At 34.6% G+C, this 23,560-nt stretch overlaps 1 protein-coding gene across 1 annotated transcript in view; it reads right to left on the reverse strand.

The window, feature by feature from the left end:
• Nucleotides 1-20,713, reverse strand: part of LOC142318205 (uncharacterized) — a 75,596-nt gene extending 54,883 nt beyond the window's left edge. The window contains exons 1-2 of the mRNA XM_075354766.1: nt 20,498-20,713; nt 15,737-15,936 (exon numbers count right to left, since the gene is read on the reverse strand). The gene's annotated coding sequence lies outside the window, so the exon portion shown is untranslated. The remainder of the gene's footprint in view (nt 1-15,736; nt 15,937-20,497) is intronic.
• Nucleotides 20,714-23,560: the final 2,847 nt, after the last annotated feature.

The following is a 23,560-nucleotide window of genomic DNA, read 5'->3' on the forward strand; positions in this document are numbered from 1 at the left end:
ACTACATGAATGACCGTACCTTCCAAGTACGCGTCAACAACGAATATTCATGTGAAAGAATCTTGGAAAATGGCATACCGCAAGGTTCGCCGTTGAGCGGTACCTTGTTTACCATTGCCATTAATAAATTGATATTAGCCATTCCAGTAGAAATCAGCAAAAGCGTCTATGTTGATGATCTGGCAATCGTATATGCCAGCAACAAGACTGCTATAGTGAGGTACAAATTGCAACGAGCGATCAATGCTCTAAATGAAGTTGCAAGGAATACAGGATTCCAATTCTCACCAGAAAAAACGTGCTGTGTACACTTTTGTAGGAAGAGAATTCCTCATCAAAGTCCTGCTCTGACAATTGATGATAATCCAATACAATATAAAGACAGTGTAAGGTATTTAGGACTAGTATTGGATAAATCCCTCACATGGGGATTACATATACAGGACTTAAGTGATAGATGCAAAAGAGCCCTAAACATTATAAAATGTTTATCGAACCTAAATTGGGGCTCAGGAAAAGAGACATTATTGAGACTGTATAAAGCATTGGTTCAATCTAAACTAGACTACGGATGTATCGTATATTCATCCGCTAGAAAGTCGCACTTAAGAAAGTTAGACGTAGTTCATAATAGCGGAATAAGATACGCAACAGGTGCTTTCCGCACGAGTCCGGCGGCTAGTCTGATGTCTGAAGCCGGAATAATGCCACTACATTATAGAAGAGAGATCCTCTTGTTAAGATATGCAGCAAATATATGGGCTTTCCCTGCCCATATAAATAATAAATTGTTTATGAATCATCCCATGGCTGCATTATACGAACGTCGTGCTACCTATTCCAGACCAGCCGGAATTAGGTACCACGAATTAAGAAGGAAATATGAAATTGCTATACCAGAGACACTAGCAATTTCTACTAGAGAAATACCGCCATGGCTCTTGCCAGCGGTAAATACAAGTTTGGATCTCTCTCAAGGAGAAATAAAAAAGAAACCAGCAGTGATCATCCAGCAGGAATTTTTAGCAACCGTCAGTAGTTACGAAGAACATATTAGAATTTATACTGACGGTTCTAAAACCGAACATGGTGTTGGATGCTCGATATATGTAAATGAAGAAGCCCACTCTTGGAGACTGCCAGATGTGGCCAGTGTCTACACGGCAGAACTCACTGCAATTCAGCAAGCTCTTCGCTACACTGAACACTATTGCGAAGAGAGAGTGCTAATATGTTCCGACTCATTAAGTGCACTTGTCGCAATTCGGAACAAGAACATTAAGGATGTCCTAATTGCAAACATCCTGTCCATTTTATACGTTCTAAAACAACGAGGACAGCGATGCGTATTTGTATGGACTCCGGGGCATGCTGGTATTACAGGTAATGAAATCGCAGACGAAGCTGCCAGAAAGGCAACAGTCTGCGATGATTTGGATGCATTTCCTGTAAGAGTGGCAGATATTAAAAACCGTCTAACAAATATAGTAAGAAACAAGTGGAACGCTGAATGGAGGAGTTTAAATACAAAATTAAACTCAGTTAAAACTTCTCCTTATAAATGGAAAAGCGACTTTAAATTGACTCGCCGTGAACAAGTAGCGGTGACCAGACTTAGAATCGGTCACACGCGATTAACAAATTTATATTTGTTAACCGGCGAAGTGAGACCAATGTGCGGTGTTTGCAATAAAACACTGACAACCAAGCATCTAATAGAAGAGTGTACCATATATGAGGACCTCAGAAAGAGGTTCTGTTTTACAAATAATATTAGTGCTGATCTGGATAATGGAAATGAAGAAAATATAGTTGCATTTTTACACGCCAGTGGACTTCTTAAAAGTCTGTAAAATGGAAGTTTAAAGCTGTGGAAAAAGATACTCTAAGTGGTAGTTATATATATATATACATATAGAAGAAAGAGGAAAGATATGGTATTGAGAAGATTAATTATAATTTTAAGTTCATGGTCTTTTGAGAACCTATCTCAAATTTTAATATTGGGGCCCTTTACACCCCGTAAGTGTTTGTGATTGTCCTTGTCTTTCATGTTTTAATGTTTACTGTGAAGTTTGTGTTTTTAAATAAAATGTAAGGGCCCTTTACACCCTTACATATGACGATCCTGATGGAGATAAAAATTTCTTTTAAAGAATGTGACGAGGGCTAATGACCTTAGCAGTCGATGCCCGTAAAAATTAACAAAAAAAAAAAAAAAAAAAAATAATAATAATAATAATAATAATAATAATAATAATAATAATAATAATAATAATAATAATAATAATAATAATAATAATAATAATAATAATAATAATAATAATAATAATAATAATAATAATAATAATAATAATAATAATAATAATAATAATAATAATAATAATAATAATAATAATAATAATAATAATAATAATAATAATAATAATAATAATAATAATAATAATAATAATAATAATAATAATAATAATAATAATAATAATAATAATAATAATAATAATAATAATAATAATAATAATAATAATAATAATAGTAATAATAATAATAATAATAATAATAATAATAATAATAATAATAATAGTAATAATAATAATAATAATCATAATAATAATAATCATAATAATAATAATAATAATAATAATAATAATAATAATAATAATAATAATAATAATAATAATAATAATAATAATAATAATAATAATAATAATAATAATAATAATAATAATAATAATAATAATAATAATAATAATAATAATAATAATAATAATAATAATAATAATAATAATAATAATAATAATAATAATAATAATAATAATAATAATAATAATAATAATAATAATAATAATAATAATAATAATAATAATAATAATAATAATAATAATAATAATAATAATAATAATAATAATAATAATAATAATAATAATAATAATAATAATAATAATAATAATAATAATAATAATAATAATAATAATAATAATAATAATAATAATAATAATAATAATAATAATAATAATAATAATAATAATAATAATAATAATAATAATAATAATAATAATAATAATAATAATAATAATAATAATAATAATAATAATAATAATGCCCTGAGGTAGATATTCCCCACGTCCGGAACACAACATCTACGTTCCACGTCCAGGGCGGTAACAGCTGTACTCAAGTACATTACATATAGCTGGCTAACGGGGTTCCGAGTGTTGTTTCTCGGATATACTTTTTTCGGTCGATTTACATCTATAGGCCGAATTACAGGACTGGACTTTACGGCCACCTGCAGATATGACATTATTAACGATTACGGAAATGGATTAATACCGCCGTTAGAGCTGGCGATGTGGCGGCCACGGTCAAAGTTATTTGCAGGTGTAACGGAGACCTTTCGTCGTCCACATGCCCCCTGCGATGGCAAGCATGTAGTTAAGGTGCCCATGTTCGGAATATGGGAGCCCTGAAAGCTTCGGTGTGTAGGGGCCTGGAGTCAGTGCAGAGACTGCGCATCCGCTCTCTGCCAGGACATATGCCGGTTCCACCGGAGTACCGGAACGGACCTCCAGGGTTGGTAGCCCTGGAGTGGGGGTGTACCCCGGCGGCTAGCCTTACTACAGAAGGGATTACTTGTTCATGAATTTTCCTGAACAAACCAACGTGGCAGAGGGTGCACGTAAACACCCTCGTTTAGAGCCGGCTGTTTCGCCTGAAGCGAAACGCCGAAAGAGTACGGAGAGTAAGAAGATAGAAATTGAGGCTAGAAAAAGCTTACAAAAGGCTTTTTTTAAAAGTAGTAATGTACCGAAACCTAAATATTTGGTAATTACAAAGGAGGATGGAAATTTCTCGAGGGTGAGTCCTTTTCTCATCGCTCGAGAAATAAACAAATGTGCTGGAGGCCCTGTAAGGGAAATACGGAAAACTTTTACGGGACTTCATGTAGAGACTGTTAATGATATACAGTCTCAGAAGATTTTAGGGCTGAAGAAAATTGGAGAGCTAGCGGTTCGCGTTGATCCCCACGGCACGCTCAACACCTCAAGGGGTGTTGTGGTCTGTCGGGATCTTTTAAACTGTTCGGAGCAAGAGATTGTAGAGGAGCTGGCAGCACAAGGAGTAATAGAGTGCCGTCGGTTGAACATGAGAAGGAACGGTGAGGTCTTACCCTCGGCTTCTCATGTCCTTACTTTCAACCGGCCTACTTTGCCAGAAAAGATAAGAGCGGGGATTCACCGTTTGGATGTGCGGGCATTTGTCCCACAGCCGATGAGGTGCTTCAAGTGCCAACGCTTTGGCCACACCGCTGTTAGATGCGAAAGACCGCAAATATGCGTGTGCGGTGAAGAGGTGCATGAGGGAGAGCCATGTAAAGAGCCTCCTACATGTATAAACTGCAAAGGAGCGCATTCTTGTAGATCAAGGAATTGTCCTGTCTACAAAGATGAGGTAGCTGTGCAGGAAGTAAAAACCCTGCAAAAAGTCAGCTACTTCGATGCAAAGAAAATAGTTAATGCCCGTAAGCCTAGAGCAGCAACATCTTATGCTCAGGCTGCGGCTACTGTTCCTGCTCCTGCTCCGATTGCTGTGGATGAGGTACAAATTATAAATAAACTTGCTCCCACTTTGGCTAACATGATTGAGAGGATCATCGAAAACAAGATGAAACCTCTTGGCAATAAAGAACTTGTTAAGCCAAAGATAGTGATACAGCCTGCTGAAGATAAGTCGATAAAAGTGAAAGTTGCTCCTCCAGAAAAGAAAACGGACAACAAACCTGAATGTCAAGTCCGTCTCAGCGAGATCCTCGATGAAAAGAAAAAGGCGATACCTACAGAGTCTGTTATGGAGGCTCCCAAGCCTCCTGTAACTGAAGTGGCCTCTAAGCCTCAGAGGCCACAAAAAATCACACAGGGGGGGCGAGTGTCCCCCCTCCCACAGGCGGTGACCGGTGCGACCCCCGTGTTGGGGAGCGGGCAGGTTGTCGCCTCTCAATCGGCGCCTGAAACCGGCGCCGATCCATGCCCGTCGTCGTCGGCGGCTTCGGTGGTCTCCGATACGGAGACCGGAAGCCTTACAGGCGACGACCTTCTCCGCGAACACGATGCTGTTCGCAGGATGGAGAAGAAAAGGAAAAAAGGATGGCCGAAAGGAAAACCCAGGCAATAATTTAATTAAAAACTAAAAATTAGCGAGTCGATTGTACAATGGAACATCAATGGATGTTTTTCAAACATCCATGAGCTCCAACGCTTGGTACATGACGTAGACCCGATTTGTATATGTCTGCAAGAAACGCATTTCCGCCGAAATGAAAATTTTAAATTAAAAGGATTTGATATATTTCGGCGAGATCAACCGCCAAATGTAAGAGTTAGAGGTGGAGTAGCTATATTAACATCGACTAGAGCTACCACCGAAGCGGTTGTTCTAAACACCAACCTACAAGCGGTCGCCGTTAGAATGAAGCGACCGCTTAATATACTTACAGCATATATAATATACTTACTTGCAGCATATACTTACCGAATTACGATTGGAATAAGGATGACATAGAAAGATTAATTTCCGAGCTTCCCCCACCTGTTTTACTGATGGGTGATTTTAACGCTCATAATTCTCTCTGGGGATCGGATCGAGTAGATCCCCGTGGAAGAGAACTGGAAGGGTTCCTGATGAATTCTGAACTTATTATTTTAAATGACGGATCAGGAACCTTTTTCAATGCCAGAGATGGATCGACGTCCTGTATAGATCTTGCACTTATAAGCGGATCGATAGCACCGAGGTACAGCTTCCATGTTATAGACGATCTGCATGGAAGCGATCATTTCCCGGTGCAAATTGTAACTGATGTTACTAGAACAATATATCCCATCCCTAAAAGATGGTTATTTGAAAAGGCAGACTGGACGAGCTTCACAGCTAGAACGATGCTCCCAGAAACAACCGGAGTTATCGGAGACGATGTCGACGCCATAACAAATGCAATAATCGAGTCGGCATCGAGATATATTCCCAAAACATCTGGGAAACTTACAAAGAAACCCGTTCCATGGTGGAACGATGAAATAAGTGAAGCTATAAAAAGAAAGAAAAGGGCGTATAATGCCTTTAAGAAGCGTCCTAGTATAGAAAATCTTGTTGCCTTTAAGAAATACAGGGCGTATGCAAAACGTGTTATGATAGATTCGAAAAAACGATCCTGGCAGCAATACGTGTCATCCATTGACAAAACTACTACTGCATCAGATGTTTGGAGGAAAGTGAAGGCGATTTGTGGGCGTAATGATTTTACTCCCATAACTAGCCTTCAAGATGAAGATGAAGATGAAATAAAAGACACTCCATATGAAATTGCAGAGCTGTTATCCAATCATTTCGAAAAGGCCAGCAAAACGGCCAACTACGAGGAAGGTTTTCGAACCAAAAAAGAAGAACACGAAGGTCTACTAAATTTTGGAACTGAGTATAATTACTCATATAATGTACCATTTAAAATGGAAGAATTCGCGAAGGCGTTGGAAAAATCAGGTAACACAGCTGCTGGTCCGGATGAAATCCACTATAATATGATCAGGCAGCTGAATACCACTGCAAAGTGTAGATTATTAGAACTTTATAATAAAATATGGCGGGATGGAACGTACCCGCAGCAGTGGAAAAAAGCTCATGTTGTTCCAGTACCGAAGAAAAATAAAAATTTAAGAGACCCCAATAGCTACCGTCCTATTTCTTTGACGTGTGCTATGGGGAAAATTTTGGAAAAAATGATTAATAATCGACTCGTCTGGGTTTTGGAAAAAGAAAACCTGATATCACCGTATCAAGCAGGTTTTCGACAATACCATTCTACCACTGATCAAATGATCAGCTTAGAGGACATTATATATAACAGCTTTATTACAAGGAAACATTGTGTCGGAGTCTTCTTTGATCTTCAGAAGGCTTTCGATATGACCTGGCGTCATGGTATAATGCTCCAGTTACATGAATGGGGCATTCGTGGCAATTTGCCTATATTACTCAGCAACTACATGAATGATCGTACCTTCCAAGTACGCGTCAACAACGAATATTCACGTGAAAGAATCATGGAAAATGGCATACCGCAAGGTTCGCCGTTGAGCGGTACCTTGTTTACCATTGCCATTAATAAATTGATATTAGCCATTCCAGTAGAAATCAGCAAAAGCGTCTATGTTGATGATCTGGCAATCATATATGCCAGCAACAAGACTGCTATAGTGAGGTACAAATTGCAACGAGCGATCAATGCTCTAAATGAAGTTGCAAGGAATACAGGATTCCAATTCTCACCAGAAAAAACGTGCTGTGTACACTTTTGTAGGAAGAGAATTCCTCATCAAAGTCCTGCTCTGACAATTGATGATAATCCAATACAATATAAAGACAGCGTAAGGTATTTAGGACTAGTATTGGATAAATCCCTCACATGGGGATTACATATACAGGACTTGAGTGATAGATGCAAAAGAGCCCTAAACATTATAAAATGTTTATCGAACCTAAATTGGGGCTCAGGAAAAGAGACATTATTGAGACTGTATAAAGCATTGGTTCAATCTAAACTAGACTACGGATGTATCGTATATTCATCCGCTAGAAAGTCGCACTTAAGAAAGTTAGACGTAGTTCATAATAGCGGAATAAGATACGCAACAGGTGCTTTCCGCACGAGTCCGGCGGCTAGTCTGATGTCTGAAGCCGGAATAATGCCACTACATTATAGAAGAGAGATCCTCTTGTTAAGATATGCAGCAAATATATGGGCTTTCCCTGCCCATATAAATAATAAATTGTTTATGAATCATCCCATGGCTGCATTATACGAACGTCGTGCTACCTATTCCAGACCAGCCGGAATTAGGTACCACGAATTAAGAAGGAAATATGAAATTGCTATACCAGAGACACTAGCAATTTCTACTAGAGAAATACCGCCATGGCTCTTGCCAGCGGTAAATACAAGTTTGGATCTCTCTCAAGGAGAAATAAAAAAGAAACCAGCAGTGATCATCCAGCAAGATTTTTTAGCAACCGTCAGTAGTTACGAAGAACATATTAGAATTTATACTGATGGTTCTAAAACTGAACATGGTGTTGGATGCTCGATATATGTAAATGAAGAAGCCCACTTTTGGAGACTGCCAGATGTGGCCAGTGTCTACACGGCAGAGCTCACTGCAATTCAGCAAGCTCTTCGCTACACTGAACACTATTGCGAAGAGAGAGTGCTAATATGTTCCGACTCATTAAGTGCACTTGTCGCAATTCGGAACAAGAACATTAAGGATGTCCTAATTGCAAACATCCTGTCCATTTTATACGTTCTAAAACAACGAGGACAGCGATGCGTATTTGTATGGACTCCGGGGCATGCTGGTATTACAGGTAATGAAATCGCAGACGAAGCTGCCAGAAAGGCAACAGTCTGCGATGATTTGGATGCATTTCCTGTAAGAGTGGCAGATATTAAAAACCGTCTAACAAATATAGTAAGAAACAAGTGGAACGCTGAATGGAGGAGTTTAAATACAAAATTAAACTCAGTTAAAACTTCTCCTTATAAATGGAAAAGCGACTTTAAATTGACTCGCCGTGAACAAGTAGCGGTGACCAGACTTAGAATCGGTCACACGCGATTAACAAATTTATATTTGTTAACCGGCGAAGGGAGACCAATGTGCGGTGTTTGCAATAAAACACTGACAATCAAGCATCTAATAGAAGAGTGTACCATATATGAGGACCTCAGAAAGAGGTTCTGTTTTACAAATAATATTAGTGCTGATCTGGATAATGGAAATGAAGAAAATATAGTTGCATTTTTACACGCCAGTGGACTTCTTAAAAGTCTGTAAAATGGAAGTTTAAAGCTGTGGAAAAAGATACTCTAAGTGGTAGTTATATATATATATACATATAGAAGAAAGAGGAAAGATATGGTATTGAGAAGATTAATTATAATTTTAAGTTCATGGTCTTTTGAGAACCTATCTCAAATTTTAATATTGGGGCCCTTTACACCCCGTAAGTGTTTGTGATTGTCCTTGTCTTTCATGTTTTAATGTTTATTGTGAAGTTTGTGTTTTTAAATAAAATGTAAGGGCCCTTTACACCCTTACATATGACGATCCTGATGGAGATAATAATTTCTTTTAAAGAATGTGACGAGGGCTAATGACCTTAGCAGTCGATGCCCGTAAAAATTCAGAAAAAAAAAAAAAAAAAAAAAAAAAAAAAAAAAAAAAAAAAAAATAATAATAATAATAATAATAATAATAATAATAATAATAATAATAATAATAATAATAATAATAATAATAATAATAATAATAATAATAATAATAATAATAATAATAATAATAATAATAATAATAATAATAATAATAATAATAATAATAATAATAATAATAATAATAATAATAATAATAATAATAATAATAATAATAATAATAATAATAATAATAATAATAATAATAATAATAATAATAATAATAATAATAATAATAATAATAATAATAATAATAATAATAATAATAATAATAATAATAATAATAATAATAATAATAATAATAATAATAATAATAATAATAATAATAATAATAATAATAATAATAATAATAATAATAATAATAATAATAATAATAATAATAATAATAATAATAATAATAATAATAATAATAATAATAATAATAATAATAATAATAATAATAATAATAATAATAATAATAATAATAATAATAATAATAATAATAATAATAATAATAATAATAATAATAATAATAATAATAATAATAATAATAATGCCCTGAGGTAGATAATCCCCACGTCCGGAACACAACATCCATGTTCCACGTCCAGGGCGGCAACAGCTGTACCTTTGTACATCACATATAGCTGGCTAACGGGGTTCCGAGTAAATTCCTCGGTTATGCATTGTTAAGTTTGACCTGGTTCCAACTTCAGGTCACTAAACGGACTGGATTTTTGGCTACCTGCAGGAAATGGAGTAACATATGATTTTGGATATGGATTCATACCATTCTTAGAGCTGGCGATGTGGCGGCCAGGGTCAATGTTATTGCAGGTGTAACGGAGACCCTTCCGTTGTCCACATGCCCCCTGCGATGGCAAGCATGTAGTTAAGGTGCCCATGTTCGGAGCATGGGAGCCCTGAAAGCTTCGGTGTGTAGGGGCCTGGAGTCAGTGCAGAGACTGCGCATCCGCTCTCTGCCAGGACATATGCCGGTTCCACCGGAGTACCGGATAGGACCTCCAAGGTTAGTAGCCCTGGAGTGGGGGTGTACCCCGGCGGCTAGCCTTGCTACAGAAGGGATCCACTGTTCATGAATTTTTCTGAACAAACTAACGTGGCAGAGGGTGCACGTAAACACCCTCGTTTAGAAACCGCCGATTCGCCACAAGCGAAGCACAAGCGAAGCGGAAAAAAAGTAAGGAGAGTGATAGAATTAGAAAAGATGCTGATAAAATCAGTAAAGATTTGAGAAAAGCTTTGTTTGGTAATAATGTTCCCAAACCAAGATTTTTGGTCATTACAAAAGAGAATGGTAACTTCCAAAAGGTAAGTCCATTCTTAATTGCTAGAGAGATTACAAATTGTGCTGGTGGTCCTGTCAAGGATATCCGTAAGACGTTTAACGGATTACATGTCGAAACTATAAACGACATGCAAAGTCAGAAAGTCCAGGCGTTGAAGAAGATCGGTGAATTTGCGGTTACTGTCCAACCGCATAGTACACTTAATTCATCTAGAGGAGTTGTTGTTTGCCGTGATCTTCTTAACTGTACTGAAGAAGAAATAGTGCAGGAAATGTCTAGTCAGGGAGTGACACATTGTCGCAGACTTTCTATGAGACGAAATGGTGAGATTCTTCCTTCGGCCTCTCATGTATTGACATTCAATAGGCCAAGTCTTCCTGAAAAGGTACGAGCTGGCATCCATCGGCTTGATGTACGGGCATTTATTCCGCAGCCGATGAGATGTTTTAGATGTCAACGTTTCGGACACACTGCCGCTAGATGTGAAGCGCAGGAAATTTGTATATGCGGATCGAAGATTCATGAGGGTGATCCATGTAAAGACCCTCCAGTCTGCATTAACTGTAAAGGGCACCATAACTGTCGATCCAGGAACTGCCCAGTATACAAATCAGAAACAGCCATTCAGGAGGTTAAAACGCTTCAAAAAGTCAGCTACCCTGAAGCGAAGAAGATTGTAAACCAACGTACACCTAGACCATCGACTTCATACGCAGAAGCAGCTGCTGCTCCCCCCACACCTAAAATCAACGTGGAGCAGTTGCTTAATACGATGGCACCAAGTCTCGCGACAGTGATAGAAAGAATCATTGATTCCAAGATCGAGTCGACTCATCAGATACAACAAAGTAAACATGAGAAGGCTCAATCCCGGACTGACGTCGCCGACAGAAGACCCGCACCAGCGCAGTTTAAAAAACCAGCAAAATCCTCGATTATAACTCCAGCAATAGACGTAATGAAGAAAAATCTTGATCTATCCAACAAAGATCTAAAGATCACCCCGACGACGAGTCATATAGATAAGGATACTGTGACAAGAGTACAGGAAAAATCTGCGTCAACCAAAATGGAGGTGCAAGTAACTATCGGCAAAGCACCAGACACAGACGATATTAAAACCGTACCTACAGAGGCCCCAAAAGCTCAGAGAACAACTGTGGCGAGAGCATCTGTATCAGCCGGCCCAAGCACAGCCTTAGATATCGAATCGAGTTCATCAGCCGCCGAAAGTGCATCGGTTGCAAGTTTAGACTCAATTGCAACGATGCTCACAGCACCATTGAAGCTTTCATCACCTGATGTAAGCCGTCGAACGTCATTGGCGTCAGAAAGAGAAGACGATGCCATGTCCGAAGCCTCAGACACTCTGTCGTCGGAAGTTGAGGCCGTTCGCAGAATGGAAAAGCGGTGTAAAAAGGGTTGGCCGAAAGGAAAGCCTAGAAAGTGATATAATTGGACCAGAAATTATAAGGAAAAGCAAAATTTTGATCATTTTGTGAAATTTTGAACCTTTTTTTTTATTTTTTTTTGGAGTGGGACGGGGCTAATGACCAAAGTAGTCGATGCCCCTAAAAACCTCAAAAAAAAAAAAAAAAAAAAAAAAAAAAAAAAAAAAAAAAAAAAATAATAATAATAATAATAATAATAATAATAATAATAATAATAATAATAATAATAATAATAATAATAATAATAATAATAATAATAATAATAATAATAATAATAATAATAATAATAATAATAATAATAATAATAATAATAATAATAATAATAATAATAATAATAATAATAATAATAATAATAATAATAATAATAATAATAATAATAATAATAATAATAATAATAATAATAATAATAATAATAATAATAATAATAATAATAATAATAATAATAATAATAATAATAATAATAATAATAATAATAATAATAATAATAATAATAATAATAATAATAATAATAATAATAATAATAATAATAATAATAATAATAATAATAATAATAATAATAATAATAATAATAATAATAATAATAATAATAATAATAATAATAATAATAATAATAATAATAATAATAATAATAATAATAATAATAATAATAATAATAATAATAATAATAATAATAATAATAATAATAATAATGCCCTGAGGTAGATAATCCCCACGTCCGGAACACAACATCTATGTTCCACGTCCAGGGCGGCAACAGCTGTACCTTTGTACATCACATATAGCTGGCTAACGGGGTTCCGAGTAAATTCCTCGGTTATGCATTGTTAAGTTTGACCTGGTTCCAACTTCAGGTCACTAAATGGACCGGATTTTTGGCTACCTGCAGGAAATGGAGTAACTTGTGATTTTGGAAATGGATTCATACCATTCTTAGAGCTGGCGATGTGGCGGCCAGGGTCAATGTTATTGCAGGTGTAACGGAGACCCTTCCGTTGTCCACATGCCCCCTGCGATGGCAAGCATGTAGTTAAGGTGCCCATGTTCGGAGCATGGGAGCCCTGAAAGCTTCGGTGTGTAGGGGCCTGGAGTCAGTGCAGAGACTGCGCATCCGCTCTCTGCCAGGACATATGCCGGTTCCACCGGAGTACCGGATAGGACCTCCAAGGTTAGTAGCCCTGGAGTGGGGGTGTACCCCGGCGGCTAGCCTTGCTACAGAAGGGATCCACTGTTCATGAATTTTTCTGAACAAACTAACGTGGCAGAGGGTGCACGTAAACACCCTCGTTTAGAAACCGCCGATTCGCCACAAGCGAAGCGGAAAAAAAGTAAAGAGAGTGATAGAATTAGAAAAGATGCTGATAAAATCAGTAAAGATTTGAGAAAAGCTTTGTTTGGTAATAATCTTCCCAAACCAAGATTTTTGGTCATTACAAAAGAGAATGGTAACTTCCAAAAGGTAAGTCCATTCTTAATTGCTAGAGAGATTACAAATTGTGCTGGTGGTCCTGTTAAGGATATCCGTAAGACGTTTAACGGATTACATGTCGAAACTATAAACGACATGCAAAGTCAGAAAGTCCAGGCGTTGAAGAAGATCGGTGAATTTGCGGTTACTGTCCAACCGCATAGTACACTTAATTCATCTAGAGGAGTTGTTGTTTGCCGTGATCTTCTTAACTGTACTGAAGAAGAAATAGTGCAGGAAATGTCTAGCCAGGGAGTGACACATTGTCGCAGACTTTCTATGAGACGAAACGGTGAGATTCTTCCTTCGGCCTCTCATGTATTGACATTCAATAGGCCAAGTCTTCCTGAAAAGGTACGAGCTGGCATCCATCGGCTTGATGTACGGGCATTTATTCCGCAGCCGATGAGATGTTTTAGATGTCAACGTTTCGGACACACTGCCGCTAGATGTGAAGCGCAGGAAATTTGTATATGCGGATCGAAGATACATGAGGGTGATCCATGTAAAGACCCTCCAGTCTGCATTAATTGTAAAGGGCACCATAACTGTCGATCCAGGAACTGCCCAGTATACAAATCAGAAACAGCCATTCAGGAGGTTAAAACGCTTCAAAAAGTCAGCTACCCTGAAGCGAAGAAGATTGTAAACCTACGTACACCTAGACCATCGACTTCATACGCAGAAGCAGCTGCTGCTCCCCTCACACCTAAAATCAACGTGGAGCAGTTGCTTAATACGATGGCACCAAGTCTCGCGACAGTGATAGAAAGAATCATTGATTCCAAGATCGAGTCGACTCATCAGATACAACAAAGTAAGCATGAGAAGGCTCAATCCCGGACTGACGTCGCCGACAGAAGACCCGTACCAGTGCAGTTTAAAAAACCGGCAAAATCCTCGATTATACCTCCAGCAATAGACATAATGAAGAAAAATCTTGATTTATCTAACAAAGATCTAAAGATCACCCCGACGACGAGTCATATAGCTAAGGATACTGTGACAAGAGTACAGGAAAAATCTGCGTCAACCAAAATGGAGGTGCAAGTAACTATCGAAAAAGCACCAGACACAGACGATATTAAATCCGTACCTACAGAGGCCCCAAAAGCTCAGAGAACAACTGTGGCGAGAGCATCTGTATCAGCCGGCCCAAGCACAGCCTTAGATATCGAATCGAGTTCATCAGCCGCCGAAAGTGCATCGGTTGCAAGTTTAGACTCAATTGCAACGATGCTCACAGCACCATTGAAGCTTTCATCGCCTGATGTAAGCCGGCGAACGTCATTGGCGTCAGAAAGGGAAGACGATGCCATGTCCGATGCCTCAGACACTCTGTCGTCGGAAGTTGAGGCCGTTCGCAGAATGGAAAAGCGGTGTAAAAAAGGTTGGCCGAAAGGAAAGCCTAGAAAGTGATATAATTGGACCAGAAATTATAAGGAAAAAGCAAAATTTTGATCATTTTGTGAAATTTTGAACCTTTTTTTTTGTTTTTTTTTTGAAGTGGGACGGGGCTAATGACCAAAGTAGTCGATGCCCCTAAAAACCTCAAAAAAAAAAAAAAAAAAAAAAAAAAAAAAAATAATAATAATGATAATAATAATAATAATAATAATAATAATAATAATAATAATAATAATAATAATAATAATAATAATAATAATAATAAATGTGTATGTTAGAAAAATTTTAAAACAAAACAAAAAATTATCAACATTAAAAGAATAAATCATGGTATAGGTAACCTAATTAGTACTTAATGCTTCTGAAAATAACAATAAATGCAGACTAATAAGTAATTAAATTAGAAGTTATGGAACAGTATTTGGAGATATCAAGCATAAACAATTTTTTTTAGTGATCTATTTATGACAAGAATATATTACACTAATGTCAGATTTGTATAAACAAGTTTAATTTAACAAACCACCAATTGGCTGCTAGGTTGTACTGAAAAAATAAAGCAAAGAATAACAGAGAATCATGAACATTTACTTTAGCCTTTTAATAAAGAAATATATTTGCAAAAATTGATCAAGGATAAGTAATAGAATGCACGGACTGAATGTGATTATTCTTTTGGATTAGGCTAATTTTATGATCCAAACTATTAAAATCTTGAGTATATGAAAATTTTTATTTCTTGTATTAAAGTAAGGAAACACGCAATAAAAATAAATGGAACTTGTAAAAGGACGTAACCTAAGATTTTTAAAAGTATTTTATTTACCTTTTAAAGATTTCTGTAGCTTAAAATGCTTCTCCCATCAGCTGATGAAATCCATAACTGCAGTCCTCTCATTAGTCAGATTCTTGTTTTTATTGTCTTGGTCGTGCAATTCTTATACTTACATCTTCAGTTATTTCTTCTTTCTTCATATGATATGTACTCCTGCCCTACTTTTTACATGAAATTATCCATCTTCTATTCTAGTTATATCCCCAAACCAAACTAAATTAAATCTTCTATTCTACAGACTACTTCACAATCAACATTTCAAAATAAACATAAGGCAGAGGATTGTTTTACCCAGTAAAAATGTTATTCACTGATTCAGCAAGCCTTTTTTTAACCATGGTACTGTCTGTTTATGCCATGTATACAACTGAATTATAACTTAATCTTTATTACATACTACAGACTATCAAAATTACTTCCATAAGTACGTAAACACTACCTTTGTCATGTAAAATTGATTTATATGCAATACTAATATGTTATTTTTATTTAGTTTAATTCATGATTAGCAAATTACATGTTTACATTATTTCATGATAATAATAATAAATGTGTATGTTAGAAAAATTTAAAAACAAAACAAAAAACTATCAACACTAAAAGAATAAATCATGGTATAAGTAACCAAATTAGTACTTAATGTTTCTGAAAATAACAATAAATGTAAACTAATAAGTAATTAAATTAGAAATTATGAAACAGTATTTGGAGATATCAAGCATAAACAACCATTACCATCCTTAACAATCGTCCTCATGAAAAGTTCCTAATTCTTATTTCTTTTTACTACACCAGACCCTTATTTCTTATTTATGCACCAGACCCTTTGTTAACTGACTAGATGGGACCAGTTAAGCAAACAAGTTAATTAAATGAAGAATTATTTTCCTATTAATAACATTACTACAAGCAGCTTTCTGAAAACTGTTAAGATGATAATGGCACTATACTTTAATTATAATTACATTATTTATATATCAAATAAAATTTTGTCTATAATTTTATAATAACAATGAACTCCCTCTATGAATCATGAGACCTTGCCAATGGTGAGGGAGCTTGAGTGATCAGTGATACAGAGTAGCTGCACCAAAGGTGTAACCACATCGAAGAGATATCTGTTGAGAGCCAGACTAAGGAATGATTACTGAAAGAGGGCAGCAGCTCTTTCAGTAGTTGTTAAGGGCATAGGTCAGGAGGACTTAAACGGCCATATCTACATCACTCAATCTTCTAAGCATTGTGCAGCTGAAAGCAGTAGAAAACTACAGCTGTTTTTTTCCAAGAAAATGTAGCTCTCTGCATTTTCATGCAACAAAGATGGAGGCACCTTCCTTGGTAAAATATTCCGTTAGTAAACTAGTCCCCCTATTCGAATCTCCGGGTGGGGACTACTAAGAAACGGATCACCAGAAAATTAAAAAAAATAACATTCTATATATGATGTGTTAGAAGTCTAAAAAAAGGTTGGTAGGTTAGAAAATTTAAAGAGGGAAATAGATAGGTTAAATGTAGATGTAGTAGGAATTAGCAAGGTTCAGTGGGAAAAGGAAAACGACTTCTGGTCAGGTGATTCTAGAATAATTAACTCAGTGTCAAATAAAAGGCAGGCAGGAGTAGGTTTCATAATGAACAAGAAGGTTTCATAACAACAAGTAGAGTATTTAAAACAAAATTAGTGATAGAATCATTGTAGTAAGGAGAAAATCAAAACCTAAGCCGATAGTGATTGTTAACGTCTACATGCTTGCAAGTGCCCATGATGATGAGGCACAGTATGTATAAAGAAATTGACAAAGCAATTAAACACATAAAAGGGGATGAAAATTTAGTAGTAGTTGGAGATTGGAATGTAAGCATCGGAAAAGGCAAGGAAGGTAATATTGTGGGTGAATATGGGCTGGGCAAAAGGAATAAAAGAAGAGACTGACTTATTGAGTTTTGCATGAAGTATAATTTAGTAATTGCCAACACCAAATTAAAAAAATATAATAGAAGAATATACTCATGGAAAAAGCCAGGTGATACTACAAGGTATCAGATAGATCATGGTTAAACAAAGATTTAGAAATCAACTACTCGACTGCAAAGCATATCCTGAAGCAGACATTGATAGTGACCATAATTTAGTGATAATGAAATGTAAATTGGGGTTTAAAAACCTGAAGAAAAAGTGTCAGATGAATTGGTGGAATTTAGAGAAGTTTGATGAAGAGGAGGTAAAGAAGATTTTTGAGGACACTGCAAGAGGTCTGAGTAAAAACGATAACGTAGAAAATATAGAAGAATGGGAGAATGTTAAAAAGGAGATTCTTAAATCAACAGAAGCAAACTTAGGTGGAACAAAGGGAAGTGGTAGGAAATGTTGGATATCAGAGGATATATTGCAGCTCATGGGTGAATGTAGAAAGTATCAGAATTTTAGTGACAAAAAGGTAAAAGGGACTATCAACATTTGAGAAATACTATAAACAGGAAGTGAAAATTAGCAAAAGAAGAGTGGGTTAAAGAAAAGTGTTCAGAAGTGGAAAGAGAAATGATCAGTGGTAAAATAGACGGAACTTACATGAAAGTTAAGGAGAATTTTGTAGTACATAAATAAAAATCCAATAACGTGTTAAATAATCATTATTAATCTTGTAATGCAAGGTATACTGTATATAAATATGATGATACAATAAATTATTACAGGTGGCAAAATGCAACCCACCGGGTTGGTCTAATGGTGAACTCGTTATCGCAAATCAGCTGATTGCAAAGTCAAGAATTCTAAGATTCAAATCCTAGTAAAGGTAGTTACTTTTATATAGATTTTAATACTAGATCAAGGATTATACTCGATCATGAATACTAGACTGTAGAACACCTACTGGTGTTCTTTGTTGGTTGGGTTTCAATTAACCACACATCTTAGGAACGGTCGACCTGAGATTGTAGAAGACTAACTTCATTTACATTCATACATATCATCCTCATTCATTCTCTGAAGTTTAGTAATGGAAAATAAAAATCACCTGGAATATGTAATGAAAAAACCAAAAAGTAAGTGTTTCACAACTACAATTTCGTGGTAAAATATTAGGCTAGGTTAACAATCATCAGAGGCTGATTGCTGAGTTTGAAATTGAAGTCTTTTATATTTAAAAGATATTTACTTAAAATAATGTTGGAAATTTAATCAATTTTAACAAACCATTTTGTAAATAAATATTTTTGTGAGTTGTTTAAAATTAAACATAAATGTTAAATAATGATAGTACAATCTATCATTATTTCAATTTAATTTATCATATTAATTCAATTTTGAATAGAAAATTGGATCCTGTATGCAAAGTAATCCTCAATAGAAGACTTCTGGTTATCCAGAAGACAGTGTTATTTTCATCAGAAATAAGATAAATTGCTTATCAATATTAATCAGAGTCATCAAGTGCAAGTTTCAAATTTTAATATTATCAGAGTTAATAGAAGTCAGCTATCAATGATTGCAATATTGTTTATTTTACTAGTAGTAAAAGTAAGTGCACTTTCCAGTTCTACTGAACTTAAAACATCTTAAAAAACTGAAGACTACATTACTCATATAAATTATAAATTAAAATCCCAGATTACCATTCTTTTTTATTTCTCTAGAAAATCAGGCTCTGTGGACAGAAAAACTCCATAGGGATTAAACTAAAGTAGGGGCAGGTAAGAAAGGGAAAGAATAATGGGAAGATGAATAATGGAATGTTTTTAAATCCTTATTACAATGGTTACAGAATGGAATCTAGAATAGCACAGATTTTTTATTGCGTAAAAAATAGTTTTATAAAAAAAAATTCTGTGAATTAAAAAAAGACAGTATTTTTATACCATAGAATTTTTAAGTTTAATATATTTAACTGTCTATTTCTTGTGTTATAATATAAGATCTGATTAGTTTTAATGAACCCTTTATATTTTAAAACTTATCTATCAGAAGAAATGTTAGGTACAGTGTGTATAAAAATTGTTTAAGTTGACAGCTTTACCCTGTTTTTGGCCAATGCTTAATGTTAATTTTACAAAAATTAATTTTTTCCTTTTAAGTAACTTATTGTACTAGAATGATAAATGGTAATCAATGAATTTTTATAGAACTACAAACACAGAATTCAATGACTGTGGTTTTCTTTTGTGAGCTTTCTGCTGTTTGTGATGTTCAAAGTTTGAATTCCGGTCATCTTTTCATGTTCTAAAAACATTTATCTATGTTGCTAAGCAATGTAGCATCTAAGTGCTATTATGTAGACTTAAACAAGTTCTTAGTGATGGAAAAACTTTAATCCTGCGTAATTTGCAACAACATAATTTTAAACTGGAGTTCTTCCTCTAGTTTTAAAAATTAAAAAATTAAAAAATCATTTAAATTAAGTTAAAAATGAGTTAAAAATCATTAAATTAGTTAAAAATATTTAACAAAACATTAAAAATTCTTTTAATGCTTTGTTAAATAAATTTTCATATTTTTAACATTATAATGTGTTGTTAGTCTGTAAAGTGAATAAAAGCATCTGTCTTTTATCGCTAGATCTTCAACACCTATTCATTCACAAATTGATTATTGTTAATCAACAGGGTTGAAATCATTAAAGAAACAATTTGTATATATGCTATGTTAATGTAACTGATACAATTTATTAATCACATCACAAATTTTTTCAAGCCACAAACTATCACCTCTTAACCTATTATTATAGGCACTAATTAAATCTGTAATACATTACCAACCTGAAGTGTTAAGTCATTGTTTTCTGTAGCAAAATCGAAGGTTAGTATACCACATATAACTTTCAACATCTCTCAAAAACATTTTTCTTAAATCTCTGACAAATATTCTTCTCCTCTTTTGATGAAAAGTGGTTTTGTGAAATACATTCTTGGTACATACATATTGAAACACATCCTGACACATGAAATTACCATGTTTGTTATTCTGTATAAATGGTTTTCTATAAAAAAAAATGTTCTGTGTATGAGTATATTTCTCTAAACACTAGTATAAGATTCTGCTAAAGTAGAATTCTTTAAATTTGTAAAATTCTTTTATCCCACACAACAGTACTTTATTATGTCACATGCTTATTTCACTATAAACTGTTGATACATAATAAGCTGTTTGGAGTAGTATGGACTATCAAAAACAAGATTTAATACAAAAAATATGAAATGGAATACCAAAAGCTCATTCCATTTATCCTCTATTCACCAGAGGGCCTCTGTTACAACAAAGGAAAAATACATATACTTAAAATATATTTACTATTCATACACATATATTAAAATACATATCTAATAGTTATATTTAAAATTATTGTACATAGCTAATTTTATATTTAAGCAAAATGTGATTTTTCTAAAACTTCATTGACTCTTGGTTTTTGTTAACTACCACAGATTCCAGTTCTAAAATTCTCCATAAATGATTAATCTTCCTTGGTTCTAAGATTTTTTAAAATGTACTTTTCATTAAATCTACTAGATGAGTTCATGGAATTCTTTTAAGTAGTTTCTTATCCAGTAATACTGTTGCAGTTAAGGCATTGAGAACCTGCCTTCAATAATTTTGTAACATATAACAATCAGTATAAAATCATGCACTGTGGAGTAAGTCATTCATTATGTTTTTTCATATAATTTAAAGAAATCAATCCTTCAATAAATAATTATTAGTTTGGCAATTATAATGTATTTGATACCGTGTAGCTGATACTACTTTTTAAAAAAGTAGTATTTTTCAACTTATTTCTAATTCAGCATTATGATTGAATATTTTGGAAAATTAATTTTTCTGAATCATAATATAAGAATCTTGCTTGTTATGATAAAATATTTCTTGAACACACCACAATTATTCTGTGTAATAACTGAAATTACAATTTACTACCAAGACTCAATAATTTTGTTATAAAACTAAAGCCATATACTGCCAATGACATAAGACTTCACAATAAGACAAGCTTCAATAAGAATTTATTCTTATGTAAGCCAAGGCCAATAATAATAAAATAAACCATTAGCACCTTTCATACTTTCAAATCTAAAATTGTTATATAAACTATATTAGTAAATACTGGTGTAACATACATGTAATGTCTTGAAATTGCATTTATATTTACAAGTGATCTTGATCCCAAATTTTTTTTTGTTGAAACTAGAACAAATTCCCAGAATGGTTAGATACCAATAAATTAAAAAAAGTAATTTTTTTGATAAAAATGTTTTATAAATAATCACCGCGTAACACTGCATAAAAAAAAAATAAAACTGAACACCTAGTTAGAAGAAAAAACCCAATCCAAGTGTATGAGGAAGTACTAAGAAAAGAAGAAAATAGGTTGAAAAGAAATAAACCGAAATTTAGCACGGTTAACAGTAATAGCCCGTAATGAAAAAACACACGCTAGTACACCGAGGTATTCAAGCATATCTCGGTATCTGAGGTATTGGAGCATTCAGTCGAATTAATTATTTAACAACAATTTTTGTGCAGTGTACATTGTTTGCTCGTCATTGTTAGAACTCGATCCTTTTGAAGATTTGATTTCAGTAGCTGAATTTACATATATTCACACAAATGTAAAGTGTTTAATTAGTTGTTGCACGGCTCAAAAATTGAAGTATTTCATTTTTTTATAACTTTAGGAAAACCTATGTAATTTTAATACTAGCAATCATTATTTAGAATTTACATAAAGTGTGAAATGAATGTTACTATAAATTAAAAGTGTGGATGATGTAACTAATTTTTTTAACATTTGGTATGCAGTCCTCACTTGTCCAGAAGTATATAAGAGAAGAATCGATGAGTGATACACAAGTACGAGCTTTTAACAGATGCTATTTGTTGGTAGACTTTAGAGCGAGGTTGGACTGTATGTTCATAGGTGAAGAATGAAGACAACGCCTTGTTGCTTGTTGAATAACGGTTTAATGAATTGTCATCTTGACAGTTAATGAAATGTATAATTGAACTTGATGCATATCTTTACATATATAATTAAATTAAATAACATATAACTTATACTAATAAACTAAACGTTCATCCGAACATGTCCATCCAGACTGAAAGTGCATACGATCGCACTGGGCAGGATTCTAACGTATAATGCTAGTACTATCTTAACTCTCCGTTGAGCGCTAGCACCCACTAGATCGCAGAACCGGACGGCTCGACGGGGAACGGAACACAATTATAAACGAATTTTAATGTTGAATCCAAACACGAGATCGAAGAGATTTGGGAGGGTCTGCGTGAGGAGGTCGGGAACTTGGTGACACTGCCGTATGAGAAGTTAGACAGGTGCTTCGCAGAGCATGTGAGCGTGTGAAGCCGGCTCCCTCGAACGCCGGGAGGAGTAAGGTGTACTGGTGGAACCATGAGGTCGCCGCTAGGAGGCAAGAATGCATACAGGCCAAAAGACGGTTCGTAAGAGAGGGATGAAGACCTGATGGTGAAGGTAGGCGGGTCGCCCTCGAAGCACTACGGGCCGCTAGGAAAGCTTTGAGACTTGCCATTAACAAGTCCAAACGAGAACGTTAGAAGTAAAAAAAACGTTAGAAATAAAAAGTTGCTTATCTGCACGCCAGTGGACTACTAATAAGTCTGTAAGTAAAGCTTTTTTAAGGAATCTCTAAGGGATGTAATTTAATTTTATGTATAATAAAATATAAAAAAGTGTAAAGTTGTATAGGGCAGGGAGGCATCCCTCTTACCTAGGACGCCCGGAGTCGCTTGCATGCAAGAGTTGGGGAGTCGGGGCGTATGCAATGATGGCATGGGAGACCCTCGAG

Source organism: Lycorma delicatula, chromosome 1, assembly GCF_047948215.1.
Source record: "Lycorma delicatula isolate Av1 chromosome 1, ASM4794821v1, whole genome shotgun sequence".
Classification (NCBI taxonomy): domain Eukaryota; kingdom Metazoa; phylum Arthropoda; class Insecta; order Hemiptera; family Fulgoridae; genus Lycorma; species Lycorma delicatula.